Source organism: Lissotriton vulgaris, chromosome 9 (assembly GCF_964263255.1).
Source record: "Lissotriton vulgaris chromosome 9, aLisVul1.2, whole genome shotgun sequence".
NCBI classification, from domain to species: domain Eukaryota; kingdom Metazoa; phylum Chordata; class Amphibia; order Caudata; family Salamandridae; genus Lissotriton; species Lissotriton vulgaris.
In genome coordinates, this window is record NC_141697.1 from 715,755,861 (window position 1) to 715,776,988 (window position 21,128).

At 50.6% G+C, this 21,128-nt stretch overlaps 1 protein-coding gene across 1 annotated transcript in view; it reads left to right on the forward strand.

Annotated features, from left to right (window-relative positions):
• The window catches only part of CLPTM1 (CLPTM1 regulator of GABA type A receptor forward trafficking), a 405,433-nt gene that overhangs the window by 175,420 nt on the left and 208,885 nt on the right, over nucleotides 1–21,128 (forward strand). The gene's annotated exons all lie outside the window — the stretch shown is intronic.

A 21,128-nucleotide genomic window follows, 5' to 3' on the forward strand; every position in this document is an offset into this window, starting at 1 on the left:
GTTGAAGCAGCTTTAACACGGAAGTAAGATACCATGGATCCACCCGCACTGGTGCTCCTACACTGGCCACCTATATGACGGATGTACCCGTTCGTTGTTTTTTTTTATCCTTGATTTTAATACGCTGTTCGTTTTACCCGTTTCCACCGGGTTGGAATTATCACCGCCCACTAAACCGGTTACCTTTGATACCACTTACAGCCCTGAAGAGTCACGAGCCATTGGCTCGCTGACGAAACACGTGTCGGCTGGTTGTGGTTTTTTTTCTTTGTCACCCCTCCAGAATGGGAGGCTTTAATACATTTCTTTTGAAAAATCTATCGTTAAGAGTCCATCTTGCTTAAACGATTATTACTTTGCTCGTTTTACTCTTGTAAACCTTTAAAAGACTGTTTGTAACGTGTGCACAGGACTTGTTTGTATTCTTTTCTTTGAAGATTGTTTCTTCTGGGCCGGTTCACTGTCCATGGCAGATTTAGAGTCTTTATGGAAGGCAGGCAGTCCTCCCAGGGCTTTGGAGGTCGCTGGGGCCTGCAGGATGAGTGGTCTTTTTGAAGCAGAGAAGAAAGCCAGCAGACCGGCCAGCAGGGTTGGTGCAGTCAGTCACTGGTCCTTTTTCTCTCCTGCTGGTGCGACTCTTCAGTGCCCATTCTTCGTAAGTCCTTGTAGGTCAGATTTCAGGGTCTGGGTGAGTCCCCAAGATACTAGAATACAGGCGAGTAACAGGTGGGAATCAAGTAGTTCATTAGACTGGGTTGTCTATACCCACTATTATGCCACCCTCCTATAGGAGGGGGCATAACCGTAGACCTGATTAGATAAGTCCCACCGTCTTCAAGATGGTGGGCACTGAAAAATGTTCTTTACTTCGCCTCCATCACCTGAGGTGTAGAGTTGGCTCAGGGGGGCACATCTCCTATTCTTGCTAAATTTGCCTACCGTTTCTCCTGCCCAAAAGTGGGGCTTTGAACTGGGGGCTGCCATCTGCTTATAAGAGCAGAGGCTGGGGTCGCATTACAAAGGCGGAAGGCCTTTAAAGCTTCCCTCTCTAGTACTATGCCCATCCTGAGGGAGGAAGTGTGACGCCACAGCCCAGAATGTGCTTTGTTTCTGGTCACATAGAGCAGAGGCTCTCTACCCAGGGGTCCAGAAATATGTCTGGTGATGGCAGGCTGCCTAAAGCCAGTTACTAACCACACTAGGGTTAGTAGGTTTTTAAAGGGCACCTACGAGGTACCCCCTGGGTACATGGTTTAATAAATCCACCACTGGCATCAGTGTGGGTTTAATACCCCCGTTCACACGGGGGTAATTCCCCCGCGGTGCGGGGGAAGGCGGCCGCGCACGGCGCCGCTGTACTCATGACCAGCCCAGCTCGTCATGACTCTGCCCACTCCTGTGGAACGCCCGCACAGGAGGGTAATAAGCCCTTCATGGGTGTTAGGCAGCACTTATGACGAGCTCAGCTGGTCATGAGCACAGCTCTACTGTGCCTCATGACGAGCTTATCTCATCATAAGCACCGATGGGTGAAGAGGATTTGTTTGGTAACAAACCCTCCCAGGCTCAGTGAAGCTGTCATAGTGCTAGGGAACTCGAGTTACAATATTAAGGAATAGACATATATTGTAGTTGCATATCCGCTCATGCAGATATGCTCACACCGGAGATATCGTGCACCCTACCATATGGGCTTGTAAGGCCTGCTAGACAGGTGACTTGACAATACCTGAGGCAGTGCTGGCTGGCTTGGCACACAGGCAGCGTGCTATGTCAACATTCTCGTTTTTCACTGCACCAAAGCATGCAAACTGCAGTGGCCTGGCCTTGGTGAGGGATCCCTAGGGGACCCTCTTCAGTTCCCATGCCCTAGGTACCATTTACTAGGGACTTGCAGGAGCTGAATTTGCCAATTGTGGTACAGTTTTAGGGAAGAAGCACTTGCACAGGAGGCCTGTTTGGCAGGGACCCTCTGCACTACAATTGAAACCTCATGTTTCAAGCAAAACGTATGGGGCTAACCATGTCAGAAGAGGCACTTTCTAACAATCATCTTTGGGGCCCACGCATGCTGGTACATTCAGGACTTCACTGGAATCTCCCCCTGCAGTGTGCATAACATTGGGGGCCGTATTCAGATTTTTAACAAGGCATCCTGTGACCTTCAGCAGTGGATATCGAATGCTGACCACTCAACTTCCACCTCGACAATCAACTGGACCCCAACACCACATGCCTCCTGGACAACATTGGACTCTGCCAGATCGTGACCGAGCCCATGCACTCAGCAGGACACACCCTCGACCCCCTCTTCACTACAGGAAACTCAATCACCTTCAGCCACAACACCGAACTCCCATGGACCGACCATCGTTGCGTCCACTTCACCTTCAGAACACCCACCATCCACAGACACCAGCACCTGCTTCCACAAAGAAACTGGACCAAAATCACCGACGACCAGCTCATCTCCTCACTCAACAACTTCACCCCAACCATCGGGGAAAACGACTACCTCAACACCGCAGCCCGAACCCTGCATAGATCGATCTCGGACAGCACCAACACCATAGCCCCCCTCAAGATAAACAACAATACCCGTGCCAAGAAAGCCAGATGGTTTACCACCGAACTTCGAGAGTCCAGGCGCACATGCCGCTGCCTCAAAAGCCTGGAGAAACACCAAATCCACAGAAGCCCACAACAACTTCAGAGCCGCCACCAACGCTCACCATCAACTCATCAGAGAAATGAGGAAAAAAGCTATTGAAGACAGAATCTCCACCCACGCACACAACAGCAAGGAACTCTTCAGCATCATCAAGGAGTTCGCCCAACCCACCAGCGAGTCTACCGACATCCCTCCCTCACAAGACCTCTGTGACAAACTCGGCACCTTTTTCCACCACAAAATCAAGAGCCTCTACGACAACTTCGACGAAGACAACCAACACACTGAACCCTCACCAACCACCCCGACACCCGGAAACCAGCGATTGATGACTGGACAGCCCTCACCACCAAAGACACACTGAAGACAATGAAGTCAATCCACTCAGGGGCCCCTAAGGACCCCTGCCCCCACCACATCTTCAACAGAGCCGCTGACACCATCGCACCCATGCTCTGCCACACCATCAACTGCTCCCTGGCGACCGCCTCGTTCCCCGACGACTGGAAACACGCAAGGTCAACCCCCTCCTGAAGAAACCCTCAGCGGACCCCACCGACCTCAAAAACTACAGACCCATCTCCCTGCTCCCTTTCCCAGCGAAAGTCCTCGAGAAAGCCATCAACAGCAAACTCGCCACATTCATTGAAGAACACAACATCCTAGACTCCTCCCAATCCGGCTTCAGAAAAAACCACAGAACGGAAACCGCCCTCCTCGCCGCAACAGACGACATCCGCACCCTACTGGACAAAGGAGAAACAGTAGCCCTCATCCTCCTAGACCTATCAGCGGCGTTCGACACAGTCTCCCACCGCACCCTAATACGCAGACTCTACGACGCAGGAATCCAGGACAAGGTCCTCGACTGGATCTGCTCCTTCCTCTCCGGCAGGACGCAACGGGTCAGACTCCCCCCTTTCCTCTCAGACCCCACACCTACCACCTGCGGAGTCCCCCAGGGCTCCTCCCTCAGCCCGACGCTCTTCAACGTCTACATGGCTCCACTTGCCCCCATCGTCAGAACCTATGGACTCAACATCGTGTCATACGCAGACAACACCCAGCTCATCCTCTCCCTATCCAACGAGCCCAACACCGCCAGACGCAACTTTCGAGAAGGCATTGAAGCCGTCGCCAAATGGATGAAAAACAGCTGCCTACAACTAAACACCAACAAAACAGAAGTACTCATCATGGGCCCAAACCCCAACGCCTGGAGCGACACCTGGTGGCCCACCGCCCTCTGATACCCGCCAACCCCCACAGACCACGCATGCAACCTGGGAATCATCCTGGACTCCGAGCTCAAAATGGACCGCCAGATCAACTGTCTCATCTTCCTGCTTCCACACCCTCCGCCTCCTTCGTAAGACCTTCAAATGGATCCCCCTCGAACACCGAAAGACAGTCACTCACGCCCTGGTCGCCAGCAGACTCGACTACGGCAACGCACTCTACGCCGGAATAAACAAAAACCTCATCCGCAAGCTACAGAACATCCAGAACGCCGCCACAAGACTGGTCCTCAACCTGCCAAAACACTGCCACATCTCCCAACACCTGCGCACACTCCTCTGGCTCCCCGTCGAGGCGAGAATCACCTTTAAGATGCTCACCCACGCACACAAGGCCCTCAACGGCACCGGACCAGCATACCTGAACAGCCGGCTCAAATTCCACGCACCCCAAAGGACCCTACGATCAGCCCAGCTCTCCTACGCCGAGGTCCCCCGCACCAGAAAGACAAGATCGGGAGGCCGCTCCTTCTCCTTCCTCGCGGCCAAAGCATGGAACGCCCTTCCGCTCCACCTCAGACAGACAACATTGCTCCCCGTCTTCGCAAGAAACCTCAAAACCTGGCTTGACAGACCCCCCTCCTTGATGGAATGGAACCTGCACCCCCCCCCCCTAGCGCCTTGAGACCCTTACGGGTGAGTAGTTGCGCTGTAACAAACTCCTGATTGATTGATTGATTGTAGGAAGCTGGCTTTGTATATACTATACCAAAATGAGGTATAGTGTGCACAGAGTCCAGTGGCCCTCTTTAAAATATCTTTAAACAAGCAAATAAAGACTATCTCATGGAACAGGGATACGAGACTTAAGTAAAAGAAGTCACAGGTGGACAGTCATTTACTCTAATACACAACCCTGCATGCAGTCATACTTAACGGCTCTATTGAGATTTTTATAAAAGCAAATTGGTTCATGTGTGTTTTGGCCTGCGTCAAACTATGTATTTCCTGCCTAAACGGTCAAGGAAACCTCTGTGCTCTAAATGCAGGGTCTGTCATCTACACATAGAAAGCCTGACTCATATCACCGTACCCCAAGCTGCTGACTGAACGTAAGGCTCTGCTATTCAACCTTTTTAATCAGAACTGCTTTCGCTCCTTACTCTTTTGTTTAAAAGGTGAATGCTCCCAAGTGGTCGCGGTCTTCACACAATTTATCATAAAAGCTTATAGTCTATTGTCAGACCAAGATTAAGACCCTGCAGTGTGAAGGAAGTACAAACAATGGCTCCACAGTAATGCAGTTCAATGTTTCCAATGTTCTCTGTTGCACCTTTTTAGCTGCTTTGCGCAGTCACTTCAGCACTTTACTCTAGATAAAATGGAAGCAGCGTTTTAGGACATGAAGTGGAACAACAATTTCAAAGCGAACATATATCTTTTATTATGAAGGAGGCAATGTAAAGTAATAGTCAACTATGTAAGAGGACATGGACGTTACTGCTGTTTAGAATGTCTGCCCTTTCTTCGTTTCGCTTGCATGTTGCCCTTGCACTGATAGTACTTATTTTGCTGTCACACTTGCACTATACATCTGGTTTTATTGAAGAGGTATTGCAAGACAGGGTGGGCCGCATTGGAAGCAAGATAATGTGGCATGACATTGCTCTCCTGAAAGAGGTTATTGTTTTAATTTTCTATGAACCATTTTAATGTATTGTATGGTGATGTGTAATATGTACGGTTATAAATAACTGAAATAAGATTGACTTGGCTGTTGCTCTGCATAGATTGGAATATTACGCTACTTAGCCAACATGTACTTCTATAGCCATTACATAGTACATATTGATGATATTGCATGCTTTGATACAAATACATTGTCTCTACATATGTAAAATGTTGTCACTATATACATAATGTATTTTTTATACCACATGTCACCATTACATTAAGACTGCCTCAGCATTTCTACTTCCCTAGCCCCGAGCCTCTATTTTCTATGTACTACATATATTTTCGGTAAAGGTTACCATGTAATGGTTTGGCAGTGCAATATGGGGATGATGGAGTAATCTGAAAGAGACATGTTAGTGATAGATTCCTTACCTTAGAGCAGGGGTCTCCAAACCGGTCCTGGAGGGCTGGATCCATGCCAGATTTTTAAAATTACTACATGTATCTCAATGGGGATATCCAAATCTGGCATGGATCCGGCCCTCCAGTACCGGTTTGGAGATCCCTGCCTTAGAATATCCCCGGGCGTCATACTGGATCCGGAAAGTTCTCTTCCAGGGGATACTCATCAATAGTCATAAGCACTGAATAGTCCCGCCCTCGTGTGGGACCACGGAGCAATAGCCAATAATATGCATATATCTACATGTATATCTAAAACCATATAAATACGCATAAAATAACCATATATATATATATATATATATATATATATATATATAGATAATATACATATGCAGCCCAATATACACCATACTAGGCTCAAGAACTGCCATTACTGCCTGCAAAAACTTTAAATTTGCTAAATAAAGACATATAAATTACATTATATGACAATGCAAAAAAGAAAACACTGCCCTGGTTTTCTCTGAAACACACAACCATTATTTTTAAAGGTAAAACAGGCAGGATCATAGAGGCAGCTTTAGCCTAGATAGGCTGCATAGTAACAACAGAAAAAAAACTGGCGCCGTGCCTTTAAGACCTCTGTGAGCCTCCAGGCTCCCATCATGCACCACAGGTGACAGTTAGGTCAGTTTTTTTTTCCGGCTCCTTCTGTGAGGATCCTGGAGCATTGAGCTCACCAGTTGCTGATATTTTTTCACTTTCTTTTTGGTAATTCTCCAATTTTTTTCGTCTTTACTAGACGTCTTTAGTCCTTATCTGACTAATCCAACAATTTTTTGCGGTTTTTTGGCTATTTTTCCAGTCACAATGCCGGCCTTATTTGTTAAGTGTCTGACATGTGGTAAAAAAATGGCTAAGACAGACCCACATTCGGTCTGTGTAGCTTGTCTACCATCTTTAGAACTCTGCTACCACTGCAGCAAGTTGTCAAATAGAACTTTGAGAGAGAGAGAGAGAGAGAAGAGCAGGCTTCAGTCCCTGCATGACGGAGGACAAACTGTGAGTGGAAGAGAAGAATTTCACTCCAGGAAGCCTTCTTCTCAGCACAAAGAGCGCAGGGACAGAGGGGAGAAGAGAAAACATCGGTCTCCTTAAACTTCGAGGGACAGATCTTCTAAGGTACCTGTGTGCTCAAAATCGGTATCGAAATCACCGCTGCGGCTTCAGTCGACGTCTAAATCGCCGTCTAAGAAGAATTCGCCGTCGAAAGAAGGTGAGAGGCGACATGAGCGTAGGCGATCCAGGTCTGGCTCCCCTACGACTGAGAGGACTGGACTCGACGTCTCATCGACGTCGACGGTCACCACCAAGAGGCTCGAAACATCAGTCAAGGTCGCCGTCGAGAGGCGCAATGACGTCGACGTCGAACCAGGCAGTAGAGGTTTCGACGTCGAATAGCCCAAGTCATGTGGCGTCGAGGCACACGACGCCGAGAAAATCATCGCCGTCGAGGCACATGACTTCAACGCCGAAGAGACACTCGTCGTCTGAGGTCACCGCCGAGGGGGTCGCCGCCGAGGAAGTCGCCGCCGAGGTCGCTGTTGGAAAAATCGACGTCGAGGAGGCTGTTGTCGACATCTCCTGCAGCTAAGAGGTCTAGAACGGTGTCCAAAGACCGATCTAAGGTTTCTGTGGTGTCTTCTGTGAGTTCCTCTTACTCCCCTGGACTGCGGATTGTACAAATCTCTCCAGAGCCCTCAAGAGCGCCTTCACCTACATGGGTAATATCTCACCACGATGGCTGGGGGAGATCAGCGACTGGAAGATAAGGAGGATTAACCTTCCAAGATCTAATTCCAGGTCTCCTGTGTCGGTAAGACCTGTTTCAAGATCAAGATCGCCTCTTGTACAGTTGGTCCATTCTCCGAGAAGACGTGAGCGTACTCCTCCGATAAAGTCTCCATCGGAGAGGAGGCGGGCTTCACCCTCTCCTAGGTCTTCGCATCACCGTTCGTCTAGGAGACGCGATGCCAGATCCTCGACAAGGTCCACAGATTCGAAGAGACACTACTCACCGATTCTGTCATCAACTCCTCCAAGTAGAATATCACCGATTGATGACGTGATCACCTTTAATGAAGTTCTCTGTCGTGGAACAGCGAAACTTTATATCGAGATGCCTGTCTCTACTGCCAAGACAACTGTCATTTTCAAAACGTTGCATCAGAAATGATCATCAAGGACTTTACTTTCTCTGGTTCCATGTCTGTTGGAGCCTGCAGAGCACAAGTTCTTAACTCCTGCATCCTTGGGAGCGCTTCCTTCGCAGATCGCAAAAAAGTATAAGGCTCCGGACAATGGGGGGCGCTAGAGGGCGCACTGCGGAATGGCCGCACTGTCGTGAGGCTCCCGCTGCCCGGAGCTATTATCCGCCTAGGGATCCTGATGACCATCGCTGCGCCCTGATCTGACCCCACGGATCTACTGGGATACCGACTGACCACCCACGGTCCAATTCCTGGGCCATTTGGAGGTTGCTGGCCGAAGTTACGGGGACCCCAAGTTTCCCCGACTTGCGCTCTGGAAGTCTGATGCCCCCTGGCCCGGCGTCGTTGCTCATGCCAGTCCGGGGCTCTGCACGTGGGGTGTAGGCCTTGCTCCGCCCCTCTTCATCAGGGCCCGCTCGCTCGCCGGGCAAGCCGTTTGGCTCTTCCTTGCTTTCGGACTTATCTCTTGGCTCCTGCATCTGCCTGCCCGGATACCATTGCGCACGGAGGCGCAACGGATCTTCTTCTTGGTTTCTGGGGGCTCGCTCCTTTGGACTGGGAGCGGGGACGGCCATTCTCTCGTCGTTGGGAGTGGCGGGGCGCGTTGGCCTGCTCGTGCCCCCACGATTCGAGCCTTTTGTTTTTGGCCGTACCCTTGGTCCGCTTTCGATCCCATTTGCTTTTTGTCCCCCATTACATCACTAGCGCACCATTATGGGGAAGCCGGACACTAAACAATCCAAATTGTCCTTTGATTCTGGAGGGGCTAGGCGGGCGACGCGTTTGCTCCAGGACGCCGGGACTTCGCGGTCCCCCCCCCCCCCCCCCCCCCCCCCCCCCGACTGTCGCTGATAGTGTCCCGCAGCCGCCGCCACCGGACTTTGCCCAAATGATGCAGGAGATGAGGCAGGGGTTTGCCACGATAGTGGACAAAGTGGACAAGATATCGTCGCGCATGGATGCGGTTGTCCAGAAGTTGGACGTGCACGAGGAGCGCTTGGCGGCGGAACAGCGCATTTCGGACCATGATGACACGGCGGCCACCCATACCACCCAACTGGCGAGAATGGACAATATTTTGCGTGTCATTGCCACTAAGAATGAGGAGTTGGAGGCGAGGAGTAGGCGCAACAACGTGCGCATTGTAGGTGTGCCGGAATCCACGAATGTGGGCAAAATGGAGACTTATGTGGAGAGGCTACTTGTGGGTGCCGTTGGTGCGGAAGTGTTCTCATCCCAGTTCATCGTTGAGAGAGCGCATCGGACACTGGGACCTCGGCCGGCCTCTGGGGCTGCACCGCGCCCCATCATTGCGCGCCTTTTGAACTATCGTGACCGGGACGCCGCCCTCCAGGCCGCCCGCACTAACAGGGCCCTCTCTTTCGAAGGGGTATCTTTCACCATGTACCCCGACTTCACGCCGATGGTGCAGGATCAGCGTCGTAAGTTCCTGGGGGTGAAAAAGAAGCTTCGGGAACTGCAAGTGGACTACGCCTTGCTGTACCCTGCTAAACTTAGAGTGACGCACCAGGCTAAACAACATTTCTTCACCAACCCACAGCATGCTGAGGATTTTGCGAAGCGCCTCCAGCGCGAGCGAGCAGCTGCGGATCGGGGAGGCGATCGAGACCCTGAGGACGATCATTCAGCGGCTGAGGAGGAGGTCGCCTGATTGTGGTGACTTTGGACTTTGTCTCTCTTTTTCCTGTTTTTGGAGTGTTCTGGACGTGTGTCTTTCATATTGAGTTTTACTGCCTTCCTTCTCCGCATTTGCGGCCTTCCTATTGCCCGCTTTTACTTTTGTTGGTGCGGGGGTCATGTCTTTCATGAGCTGCGTGAGTGCGTGTTGTTTCCTGGGGTCGGTGTGGCACCGCGGGATGGTGCTATCTGATGTCGCGTCCCTGGGGCCGTCTGACGCTTGTTGGCGCGGACACTGGCGTGGCGTGAGGGAGTGGTATCGTGCACCTCTAGAAGGTTCCCCGGAGGGTGTGCCCCATGTGTACCTTTGGTTTGGATTCTAGTCCTTTGTTGTTTGACTGGATGTGTGTTGGGGAATGGGGGGGTGGGGACGCGTATGGCCTGACTGTTGGGGTGGTCTCAGGTGGGTGGATGGGGCGGGAGTGAAGCTGTCCATGTTTGGTTGCCCAGGATCTCTGGGTCGGTATGATGGGTGCTGCTGCTGTCTGGGTGCACGGGTGTGGTGCTGTGCCCGCTATCTAGGCTGGTTCATTTCTCTATCTGGCGGCGCTGATCATGTGGTCCGTTCTGCCGTCCATCTTGGGCCCGAGTGCGCTGGCCGCCATCTTAGGCTGCCACGTGATGGGGTGCGCTATGCAAGAGAAACACGTGTGCGAGTTGTGGGTCGCGTGAGATGGATTGGTGGCGTGCGGCGTGCAGTATGTTCTGAGTGCTTGTTGCATGGATGGTTTGGTTGGGGGGGGGCGTTGTGGTTTTGGTTGATTGGTTCGGAGATGGCTGGGGAATGTGCGGAGTGTCTGTGGGGGGGTGTCTGCGCCCTAGGGTGTGGCCCTGTTTTTGGCTGTTGCTGGTAGTTGGATGCCCTGTATTTGCGTATTGGGTCCCGTGGGGCCCTGAAATTGGGTAATGTCAACTGCTGTTATAGATCAGATATCGATTCTGTCCTGGAATGTACGGGGACTTAATGATGCCAGGAAATGTCGTAGTGTGATCCAGTACCTGGACAGGCATGCTATTCATGTTGCTCTCCTCCAGGAGACGCATCTGCGTCCAGCAGCTTCCCCCAACTTTGGCGGGAGGTGGGCTGCGGCCAGGAGGTTTGCTTCCTATTCTTCTTATGCTCGGGGGGTTGTTATCCTTGTTAAAAGATCGCTCGCATTTCAGGAACTGGGATTTGTTGGGGACCCTGAGGGGCACTATGTGCTACTGTGGGGGCGGCTTGGGCAGAACACTGTATTGTTTGTTAATTGCTATGCTCCTAATGTCGATACGCCAATTTTTTTTGTCACTTTGTGGGGTCATGTTCTTGCTGTGGATGCCACTTACATTGTGTGGGGAGGTGATTTCAATCTTGCATTTCATGCCCAGTCGGACAGATCGGAGGGGAGCCCTCAGTATAATGTACAGGCCAGAGAAGTGTTGCGGGGGATTGTGGAAGAGGCCGGGTTGGTCGATAGCTGGAGGTACACCCACCCTGCCACCAAGGAGGGCACTCATTACACCACACATGCTCGTTCATGGGCAAGACTGGATTATGTATTTCTCTCTAGGGGGCTGGGAGCTGGCCTACGGGAGGCTACACATCTGGCTCGGACGTACTCTGATCACTGTCCGGTGAAGGTTGTTCTATCCGTCCCCGGGTTGCATAGGCCGCGCCCACCTTGGCGTCTGTTTCCGACTGCTTTGCTTGACCCGGTGTTCAAGGAGGAGCTTGGTGTGGAGGTGGAGGCGTTCTTCCCTAGGAACAAAGGCTCTGTGGACAGCGTCGAGGTCATCTGGGAGGCGTTCAAGGTTACTATCCGGGGTGTCACTATTTCTAAAAGTTGTGGAGTACTTCGGCTGATTGTTCGGACCCTCGAGGGCTTGGAGGCTGACTTGCGAGACTTAGAACGTAGGATGCAGGTTGACTCTGATCCCGATCTTCTGGCGCAGTTCCGTACTAAGCTCTCCGAATATGAGGAGGAGGCTGCTAGAGAGGCTAAGCATAGGGGGAAATACTGGACGGCGAGGCGATACTGTGAAGGGGAGCGGCCCGGTAAGGTCCTCGCTGCCCTTACTAGACATCCACGGCATGGGTCTGACGTGCTGGAATTGGTGTCGCCGGATGGCACTCGCTGCCGAGACACTTCGGAGATCCAGCGTACTTTTATTGACCATTATACGCACCTTTACACGACACAGCAGACGGGTGAGACTCGATACGGCGGATTTCTTGATGAGCTGGCACTCTGTTGGTTATCGGATGGTCATCGGGAGTTCTTAGGCAGGCCCCTGGAGGTGGAGGAGGTCAGGAATGCAATCATGTCTCTGTCTAATGGGAAGGCCGCCGGTCTGGATGGCCTTCCTGCTGAATTTTATAAGTGTTATGTGGACACCATGGCCCCTGTGCTCCGTGAGGTTTTTGAGGAGTCCCTGGAGGAGAGGCGTTTGCCGGGCTCCATGCGCGAGGTCGCCATTACGTCGCTGCTTAAGCCGGGTAAGGATCCGTTGGATGTGGGCTCTTATAGGCCCCTCTCATTGCTCAACTGCGATGTCAAAATTCTCGCGAAGGTATTGGCAGTACGACTAGCCGAACTCATGCCCGTTATTGTGCTGCCTGACCAGTCGGGATTTGTGCCTGGCCGTGCTACCTCCCACAATCTTCGCACCTTGTTTTCGCTTGTGTCAACCATTGATCCTACTGTCCCGGTCGCCGCCATCTTTCTCGATGCCACTAAGGCGTTTGACTCTGAGTGGGGCTATCTTATTGATGTTCTTTGTCGAATGGGTTTCCCCAGGATCTTCATCTCATGGGTTAAGCTCTTATACACTGATCCGATGGCGAGGGTGGTGGTGAATGGGGTGCTATCCCCCTCGTTCCCTCTTACGAGAGGGACCCGACAGGGATGCCCCCTCTCGCCCCTCTTGTTTGCTATAGCCATTGAGCCACTGGCCTGCAGGATTCGTCAGTTTCACCAGCAGAGCGCCTTTAATTGTCTTCAGCGGCAGGTCGGTATTTCTTTATACGCCGATGATGTTACACTCTATGTCAAGGACCCTGAGAACAACCTTAATTCGCTCTTACGAGAGCTGGTCGCTTTTGGGGGGGTCTCCGGTGTCCATATTAACTGGCGGAAGTCTCAATTTTTCCCCCTCACTGCTGCTGTGGCTAGGTTTCCCCTTGACTACCCTCTGGAATGGTGTGATTCGGAGTTGCGTTATCTTGGCATTGTCGTGTCCTTGGACAGAGAAGAATCGGTTCCGCTTAATTATGGGGTGGCTATTACCAAACTTGCAGATGATGTCACCAGGTGGATGTCCTTGCCTCTTTCCATGGCCGGTAGGGCGTCCCTTATCAAAATGGTAGTTTTACCCCGCTTTCTTTACCTCTTTCAAAACCTTCCGTATCATCCTGGTGCTTATTTCTTTCGTAGGCTCCGTTCCGAGCTCTTGCGGTTGTTCTGGGGGGGCAGGCAGCCACGGGTGGCTTGGGCTACCCTTACGTTGCCCTATGCTGATGGCGGATTCGACGTCCCTGACTTCGAGCTTTATTATCTCAGCGCTCAGGCGCATTACGCTTATCACTGGATGCGCCCCACGCCGTTCATGCCCCAGATTGCTGCTGAACATTGGGTTGCCCACCCGCTCCCACTGGAGGGGATGGTTTTGGGCAAGGTGTCCGACGTGGAAACACCTCGCACGACTGTGACGTGCACGGTGGATGCTTGGAAGCGGGTGGCTCAATTGCTGGGCGTCTCCTTTCTTTATTCGCCGGCTCTGCCTCTGTCTTATCATCCTGATCTGTCGCTGTTGTTGGAAACGGTTTCAACGAATGTGTAAGCGTCTGGGCATCCTCACGTGGGGCGACTTGTTTCATGAGGGTGCCTTCCGTACGCAGGCTCATTTCTTTGGAGCGGCTGCTTGCTCCCCTCTAGAGCTGTTCTATTTCATCCGCTTACGGCAGGGCATGCGTGCTCTGCTTTCAGATTTCCCTTCGGAGCCTGGGGTTACCCTCCCCCTCCACGTGCTGTTGGTTTCAGATGGACGACACCTGGTGTCGAAATTATACGGGGCTATTCGCAGACAGCGTTCGTTCCCGGCCAATCGGGTGCGCGAGCAGTGGGTTGCCGAGTTGGGTGCTCCTATTACCGACGAGCAGTGGAAGTACTGTTGTGGGCTCACGGCCAATGTTTCTTCTAGTTGTCGCCTTAAAATTATCCACTACAAGTTTGTTCAGAGGTACTATTATACCCCGGCGAGGAAACTACGGTTTCATTTAGCGGAAGATGACAGGTGTGCTAGATGTCGTGTGGAAGGCGCTGACTTCCTGCACTTGGCTTGGAGTTGTGCGGGTGTATTAGAATATTGGACTCAGGTTCATGAGGCCCTGCAGATTATGGCGGAGGATGGGGTAGCATTTGACCCCTTAGTGATGTTGCTGGGCTACTCTAAGGACGTGCCTGCCTCTCACCGTAGATTTGTTGACGTGGCCCTGCTGCTGGCTAGGCGTAGGGTTGCTTGTTGCTGGGGTCGTGGCAGGGTGCCGCGCTTTCAGGATTGGGTGACTGACCTCATATACTGTCAGGATCAATACAACATCTATTCTGACCTTGTGCCTGTCCGATGCAGACCGAAGGACTTTTGGAGCCCGCTCCAGGTGTACCTCCTAACCAGAGCTGTGCAGGACTCTGATTCTGAATCAGGGGACCGTGAAGGGATTGGTTGATGGCATCTTGATGGGCTGGGATTTTACATTACACCTGCTGATCTCCCAGTGTTGGGGGAGAGGCTACGCTGTCTCCTTTCCATGCGAGCTATTGGGGGCTGTGGTTCCCCTTACGACAAGTGTATGGCTGGAAACTGAGGTCGTATCCCTGTCGAGTACCCTTATTTTATGTGTCCCTTACATCTGTGTTTCCTTTGTTTTTATTTATTGTGCGCTAATCGACTATGTCCGTATTGTATTGTCTCATTAGCCTGCCTGAACATACTGGATCATTGCTCTCTAATTTGCACTGTGCATTCCGATGTTGCTCCTTGTATTGACTGGTCTGCTGCCCTGTACTGGCTTGTATCTCATTTTTTTGGTTCTGACGTACCATTGTAATGGCCATAAATGTCTGTATGTATTGTGTATGCACTTCCCTTGACCCTGCTTGTCTCCAAATAAAGGTTAAAAAAAAAAAAAAAAAAAAGGCTCCGGACAATGATCCATTATTTCTGAGGTCTGAGCCACAACCTGATTCGGTCATCGTCTCGGCAGCATGTAAAAATCAGGCAGGAGCGACGTCATCTTCTGTGCCTCCTGATAAAGACAGCAAAACTATGGACTTGGTAGGGAAGAGAATGTGTGCCACCTCTGCTTCCTACATGAAGGTCGCCAGCGCCTCCGCTTTACTGGGTCGCTATGACCGCGTACTATGGGATTCCTTGTCTCGGTTTGCAGAGAAACTTCCCAAAGAAGACCAGCATGATTTTCTTAAAATTCTTCATGAAGGTGGGCTAGTGGCTAACCAGGTGATTAGCACAGCTGCTGATGCTTCCGACCTGTCTACACATGGTTACGCTCATGGACTCTGTGCCAGGCGCTCAGCTTGGCTAAGACTCACAGGCCTTAAGCCTGAAGCACAAAACAGAATACTTAATCTACCGTTTAATGGGAAATCGCTCTTTGGCTCTCATGCTGATGATGAGATGTCGGGAATGAAGTCTGAGCTTGATACTGTGAGAGCTGTTGGTCTTGAAAAGAGAAAGGACTTTAAGAAAAAATACCGTCCTTATGATCGGAGACGGAACCAACAGAGGGTTCAAACCCCTCTGCTCGTCACAGCAGAATCAGGGAAGATCTCAGTTCTCCCAGCGTCGTCCTGGTAGAGGTAGGGGTTGCATTTCCAGACAGTCTGCTCCTGGAAACAGGGGGTCTAACAGCCTAATTATGTAACTGCACTGTCAATCTGAATTACCAGAATCTCGGAGTGTTTGAATCGCATGGAGACAGCATATTTCAACAGAAGGTAAACACTATGTGTATAGGAAAAACCAACACAGTACAGATCATTCACAAATGGTCAACAAATCCAAAACATTTAGCAATGGGTTACCATCAAATTGACTTGATGATCAGTCCTATCATCTGGCCAAACCCAGGTGTAAGTTCGGCTAGTCCCCTGATCATTGGGACCTCAAACGCCACACCATTTGTTGCCGGTAAAGGATTTGGTCCGCCAACACAAATGAACCGTCAATGATGGCTGATCTTTGATGGTTAAGTGAATAATAGTGCAACGAAAATGGTGACTTTAAAATAGGATGGTGTCCTCCTACTAACAACTTTATTTTAATGGCCGAACAGCACCTCCTAATTAAAAACCTAGAACAGTGCAAGAGAGACGGTCAACAAATATCTGTCTTATAACAGGCCAACATGTTTCTGCCTAACGGGCATTTCATCCCATGGCATTTGTCAGGGCCTCTGTTCTTTCAAAAGTTGCACTTAGTGATAATGAAACAAAAAGAAGCACCACCACCACCACCAAAGTGGAAAAAGTAAGTATAATGGTTGAATACGATACAACCTGTAACAACCGAAGACATTACCCCTCCATGTCAATTCGGGAGTATGATTTCCTTTATGGTAGTGGAATTGACCTCCCCCAAGACTCAGATGGGAGCTTGAGGTACCGACTGAGAGTGTGGGGCCTCGTTGAACCTGAGCAAGGTCCAGGTGAGGTGAAGTGCAACTTTTGAAAGAACAGAGGCCCTGACTAATGCCATGGGATGAAATGCCCGTTAGACTGAAACATGTTGGCCCGTTAGAAGACAGATATTTGTTGACTGTCTCTTGCAATGTTCTAGGTTTTTAATTAGGAGTTGTATGGTTTGTATGCAAAACCTCAAACTTCCGATGCTTTGGAGCGATGGGGATGTGAAAATAAGCATCTTGAAGATCTATAGATCACATCCAGTCCCCTTGATGCAACAGTGAAATTATTTGATGTAACACCAGCATTCTGAACTTTTCTCGCCGAATGAATTGATTGAGGCGTCGGAGATCTAGTATGGGCCTTAACTCCTTGTTTGGACCTTTCTTTGGAACTAGAAAATATCGGGAGTAAATGCCCTGTCGACGCTGTGCCCTTGGGACCTCCTTGATGGCCTTCTTTAGGATGAATGCAGACACTTCCTGCTTTAAAAGATGAAGTCGATGGATCAGTCTTTTGAGGAGGAATGGAGGGTGGAGGAGACTTGAACCTGATTGTATATCCATTTTTTACAATATTCAGCAGCCATTTGTCGATCGTGATGTTTGCCCACTCTTCCATTAAATATAATGGGGTGGCCCAGTGACCCTCAGAACCTGGGTTCTAAGATATATATATATATATATATATATATATATATATATATATATATATATATATATATATATATATATATATATATATATATATATATATACACATATACACAATAGTTCTGTTGGGAATTCACATCTCTTTGTCAAAATCAATTATTCATATACAGCCCTTTATATGTATTTCACAATATCATTCTTGGAAATATTCTAAAGAACATACACACCAAAGTTTTGATTATTTCGAAAATCAAATATGAAATAATCATAAACAAAACTAAACAAGGGTTGTCCAAAACCCCATTATATTTAATGGAAGAGTGGGAAAACATCACGATCGACAAATGGCTGCTGAATATTGTAAAAAATGGATATACAATCAGGTTAAAGTCTCCTCCACCCTCTATTCCTCCTCAAAAGACTGTGATCCATCGACTTCATCTTTTAAATTAGTATACTGTTTATAGAGTCTGGTATTCGTCCGCAGGGTATGGAATGGGCTTGCTACTCTATTCAGTGCTTATGACTATTGATGAGTATCCCCTGGAATAGAAGGATTAGTTACTTACCTGTAATCCAAATTCTCTTCCAGGGGTATACTCATCAAAGTCATAAGCAACCCACCCTCCTCCCCGGACGAATACCAGAGTTTTCTATTTTACATGTTACCCATGCAGTTGTCACACTGTTATACGCTGTCCAAAAGAACTGACCTAACTGTCACCTGTGGTGCATGATGTGAGCCTGGAGGCTCACAGAGGTCTTAAAGGCACGGTGCCAGTTTTTTTTCTGTTGTTACTATGCAGCCTATCTAGGCTAAAGCTGCCTCTATGATCCTGCCTGTTTTACCGTTTAAAATAAAGGTTGTGTGTTTCAGAGAAAACCAGGACAGTGTTTTCTTTTTTGCATTGTCATATAATGTAATTTATATGTCTTTATTTAGCAAATGTAAAGTTTTTGCAGGCAGTAATGGCAGTTTTTGATCCTAGTATGGTGTATATTGGGCTGCATATGTATATGTATGCATAATATATATATATATATATATATATATAGTTATTTTATGCATATTTATATGGTTTTATATATATATGTAGATATATGCATATTATTGGCTATTGCTCCGGGGTCCCGCACGAGGGCGGGACTATTCAGTGCTTATGACTTTGATGAGTATACCCCTGGAAGAGAACTAGGATTACAGGTAAGTAACTAATCCTTCATAGTCAGCAGTACCTCTGCGCGTCGGCAGGTGGCGTCGGGCGGCTTCGCGCTCGTCGCTGGAGCCGTATGCGCTGAGATGACATCACGTAGACTACTTAGGCGCCGCCCATGCGCACTGATGTCTGTTCTTTCTTTTTCCGCGCCAGCAAGCGCAGATCCGGATAGAGCACGTACCCTAGTCACTGTTTGACTAGCTTTTTTTAGACTTTTGTGTCTCCTCTTTTTGCGTCTTTGACTCCTGGTGCCAAGTAGGGGTGCCTGGATTAAAATCCTGTGGGGCCTGTCTCCGTACAATGTCAGTGGCGGCCCCCCATGGCGTGTGTCTCTACTGTCTGGAGCGCGATCATGACTGTCATGTCCCGACTGTCTAGCCATGGCTCCGAAGGCTTTGCGGAGCATTCCCGAAAGCTGCTGGAGGCCTGGTGGACGTCTCTGTGCCTTTCGAGGTTCAGGGATCGCTCAAGTTACCGTCCGCGGAACCATCATCGCTCCTCGGGGTCGAAGTCTTCGCCCTCGGGTAAGAGACATCATAAGAAGTCGAAGAAGCATGTTAGCTCTCAGACGTTCCCCCGTCGATCTTCGGATGCGGACGAGTGGGCCAAGGGTTCCTTGGCCTGCGGATGCGTTGGAGCCTAGGAGTCCCGCGGCCTACCCACCTTATCCGGGTCTGTTGGCAACTCCGGCCCAGGTGCAAGAGATTCTGGCAGCCATGGACCGCCTTTTGAGGCCTGGGCTCCCGCCGGTGCGCTTTCAGGCCCCACGGTACCTATGGAGGGCCTTTGCTCGCCCCAGTGCCTTCTGCTGGTGGCTCCGGCCCTGGCGCCCCCTGCGGCTCCTTTCCTGGCGCAGACTCCGTTCGTTCCGCCTCCTCCCATGCCAGAATTTCCTGGCAATGTTGCCCTGGCTTGAGACCCAAATTTGGACATGGAGCTCTTTACTAAAGTGCTTCAGCCGGTGGCAAGTTCTACGGAACCTCTGCTTCCGTTCAATGAGGCCTTGACGGCCTTTTTGATGGGCACCTGGTCTAGCCCAGCCACGGAGGTTCCTGTGGACAAGAACGTGGCCTGGCGTCACCGCCCGGCAACGGGTGACCCTATCTTTTTAACTAATCATCCGACTCCGGAGAGCTTGGTCATTCAGGTCTCACTTCCCAATGTGCGTTTCCTACCACCCAGCCGGATAAGGAATCGAAATAGCTGGAGCAATTTGGAAAAAGGTTATTTTCCTCTGCCAGCCTGGGGCTATGGTCAGTCAACACCGCATGCCTTTTGAGCCGCTACTTTCACGCGGTGTGGGACACAGTGGTGCAGACACTGCCCCAGTTCCCAGAAGAGGTTTGGGCTGTCCTTTCCTAAGCTGTTGCCGAGGGGAAGGATGCTGCTAAGTTCGCCATTCGGTGTGGGCTGACACCGCAGACTGTTGAGAGAGCAATCTCCACAACAGTGGCCCTGCGATGCCACGCCTGACTGCGGTTCACTGGGTTTTCGGGAGATGTCCAGAGTTCCCTCATGGACATGCCCTTTGATGGTTCTCGCCCGTTTGGCGATAAGGCAGAGCTTGCACTGGAGCATTTCAAGGACTCTAGGGCTACAGCTTAGTCCTTAGGTCTCTCCACCACACACCCAGCCACGTCTACCTTTCGTTCCTTTCGTGGCGACGGAAGGGGCGCCCCTGCACGTTCGTTCAGCCATTAGCCTTGGTTAGATCTGTTTGCAACCCCCCCCCCCCCCCAAAGCCATGCCACCTCAGTTCCACCCCATGTCGGGGGATCACTTTCCGCTTCTCCAGCAGGAAATCACGACCCTTCTGGCCAAGGGGGCCATCGAGTGCGTTCCTCGGCCAGAAGTAGGACGTGGTTGGCTCAGCCAGAAGTAGGACGTGGTTGTTGTTCCCACTACTTTCTGGTCCCCAAGAAGGATAAAGGGGGCTTGCGACCCATTTTGGACCTCAGGAACATCAACTGCTTCCTCCGGAGGATAAGTTCAAGATGTTGACTCTGGCTCAGGTCTTGGCTCCCCTTGACCCTGGAGACTGGATGGTAGCGTTGGACTTGCAGGACTCATATTTTCACACCCCCTTCCTGCCGGCCCACAAGCGCTACCAGCGGTTCACGGTAGGCTAAAAGAATGTTCAGTTCGTCTGCTCCCCTTTGGCCTTACCAGCGGCCCTCGGGTGTTCACGAAAGCGATGGCGGTGGTCACAGCTCATCTGCGCAGGTCAGGGGTGTCAGTCTCCCCCCTACCTCGACGACTGGTTGTTGAAGGCGGGCTTGCCCCAGACAGTAGTCACACACCTCCCGACTACGACCGACCTCCTGCATTTGCTGGGGGTCTCCATCAATGTACCGAAGTCGCATCTGAGTCCCTCTTAGAAGCCCCCCTTCATCGGAGCTGTTCTGGGTTCGACGCAGTTTCGGGTTTATCCTCCCGAGCAGCGAGTCCAGGATATTCAGGCTATGATTCTAATCATTAAGCCTCTATCCCGGGTTTCAGTCGGGATGACCCTCCGGCTCCTGGGCCTGATGGCATCCTGCTAGTGCAACATGCCAGATGGCGTGTGTGAGCTCTGCAGTGGGACCTCAATTTTCAGTGAGCACATCATCAGGGCAACCC